The sequence below is a fragment of the Hevea brasiliensis genome, chromosome 4 (assembly GCF_030052815.1).
Source record: "Hevea brasiliensis isolate MT/VB/25A 57/8 chromosome 4, ASM3005281v1, whole genome shotgun sequence".
Classification (NCBI taxonomy): Eukaryota; Viridiplantae; Streptophyta; class Magnoliopsida; order Malpighiales; family Euphorbiaceae; genus Hevea; species Hevea brasiliensis.
In genome coordinates, this window is record NC_079496.1 from 97,136,714 (window position 1) to 97,139,206 (window position 2,493).

General features: G+C 35.1%; 1 non-coding gene across 1 annotated transcript; it reads left to right on the top strand.

Annotated features, from left to right (window-relative positions):
* The first annotated feature begins 729 nt into the window (after positions 1-729).
* On the top strand, positions 730-836 carry LOC131179829 (small nucleolar RNA R71). Its single transcript, XR_009148715.1, has one exon. It is a non-coding gene; the product is annotated as a small nucleolar RNA R71 (small nucleolar RNA).
* Positions 837-2,493: the final 1,657 nt, after the last annotated feature.

Here is a 2,493-nt window from a genome sequence, read left to right on the forward strand (position 1 = left end):
CAATAGTATCGCACTTGCATTTTCTCTGGGATTCATGACTGTTTGTGATGGAAGCTTTCCAGAACCTTGAGCTTCAAGCTTGCTCACAGATGAAGCTAACTGACCAATCTGCCTCTCTATGTTTTGAATGCTATTTCTGGTCTCCTGTTGAAACTATTGTGTATTGTTAGCCAAAGCCTTAACAATTTCATCAAGTGACATACCTTGATTTGAGGGAGGTGGAGGTGGTTGATTCACTTGTCTCTGCTACTGGTATCGGTTTTGCACCGGTTGATTCCCATAACTCATATTGGGAGCCATCCTGGATTATAAGTATTAGAAAAGGGATCATACCTGTGTTGTGGCTGTCCATAATTTCCTACTGCATTAACATGTTACATTAATTCATTCTCTTGTAATGTAGGACACATGTTAGTAGCATGCCCTGAACCCGAACAAATTCCATATACCTTAACAGTTTGCATTTTCCCTACAACCAATTGCCTCACCAAAGAAGTTAAATCAAAAATTTATTTCTTAAGGTTAGATGTATTTACCTCATTAACCTTCATAGGTGTGTGATCCATTCTCATTCCAAACTGTTGAGAATTTACTGCCATGTCAGCAATCAGCCTCCTTGCCTCTTCTGGTGTCTTGTAAACTAAAGCTCCTCCACTAGCAACATCTATCATATTGCGGTCCATTGGTAGAAATCCCTCATAGAAATACTGAATCAACAGCTGCTCATTTATTTGATGATGGGGACAGCTTGCACATAGTTTCTTAAATCGCTCCCAGTACTCATATAAGCTCTCTCCATTGTATTGCCGGATGCCACAAATTTCTTTTCTTATATTGGTAGCATGGGAAGCAGGAAAATACTTCTCCAAAAATATCTGCTTCATCCCATTCCATGAATTGACGGATCCGGAAGGAAGGTAATATAACCAATCCTTAGCCGTTCCTTCCAATGAGAAGGGAAAAGCTCGAAGCTTGATTTGATCCTCTGAAACTCCTTGAGGTTTCATGCTAGAACACACAACATGAAATTCTTTTAAATGTTTATGCGGATCCTCACCTGCAAGACCATAAAACTTAGGCAACAAATGGATTAGTCCAGATTTCAATTCAAAAGCAACATTTAAAGCAGGGCATTAGATACACAAAGGCTGTTGGTTTATATCAGGAGCATCCAACTCTTTCAAGGTTCTAGCAGCCATGGTTTCGTTTTCGGAATTTGACTCTAAATTCAAATCCGAACTTAACTCCTTTGGAGATTGGACTCCTTCAGATGTGCTCGGAATTTACTTAGCTTGCTTAGCCAATTTTCTCAACCGTTTAGCTGTTTTTTCACTTTTGGATCAAAGATCAACTCACTAGATTGAGAAATTCTTGTCATAAACAAAAAGAAATCAAAGTAAAAATAGAAAAATGCCTCAAAACCCTAGAAAATAATCGAATTTGGCCTCAAGAGGGTGGGGCCAAGGAATCCTATGGATTGATTGGTCTTGATCAGAGTGTCGTTTCCTTCAAAATAGGTATGGGCCGCCCTCCAAATTCAACCAAAATTCTTAATGAACACTAACATTGAACAGTAACACCGTAATTAATTTTTTTTTTTGAAAACCTGAAAACAGCAACACTCCACAAAACAAAGTTAATAACAAAATACCCTAACACTAAAAACACGAATTTCAATAAATTTCAGTTTCCCGGCAATGGCGCTAAAATTCTTAGTGGATGTCAAATCCACTAGAAATTAAATTAACTGAAATTACCAGTAATGAAATATTTTCTACAGCAAGTGGTAAATCCAGGTCGAATCCCAGAGGCTGAATTATTAAATTTCGTGCACTTGTGTATAATGGAAAATGAAAGAAACAAAGATTGAGGGGGTTTTGTAACACAAAATTAGAAGAAATCAGAAATTCAAGAACTAAATATGAAAATCTCAATTTAAACAAACTTTAGTCTAAGGTAATTCGCATTCCAATGCATTGATTTGATCATAGACAAAAGAAATACAATTATCTCTTATTGAATACTTAACGTAGATTTACCAAACAGCGAGGTAAACCCCTGACTTCTCTATACTCATTAATTCGAGCTCAGCACTCTTATTGACTCTAATTATTAACTGAGTTGGTATTAAGCAATTTTCATCAAATTAATAACTGCTTTAAGAAAAGAAAGTAGTTAAGCTGAACAATAATTTATGAAGCATAAATCAATTAATCCACCCTATTATTTTCTTAGGTTATTATAAAAATCTGGGATCATAATCAATAAAACCTAATTGCTACTCATGTTCAATCTTACACAACAATTACAGATTATGAAGATGAACTAGCAATTGATCAAATCAAACAATTAACTAATAGGCCTTTTTAGCAAATCATTCAACAGATAAAAAATAATTAAATCAGAAAATAATAGATATTTAAAAAGATATAAATTAAATTAAGAACTTAGTCTCACAAATTAAGCAAAAGAACTTGAATCCCTTGAACTGAA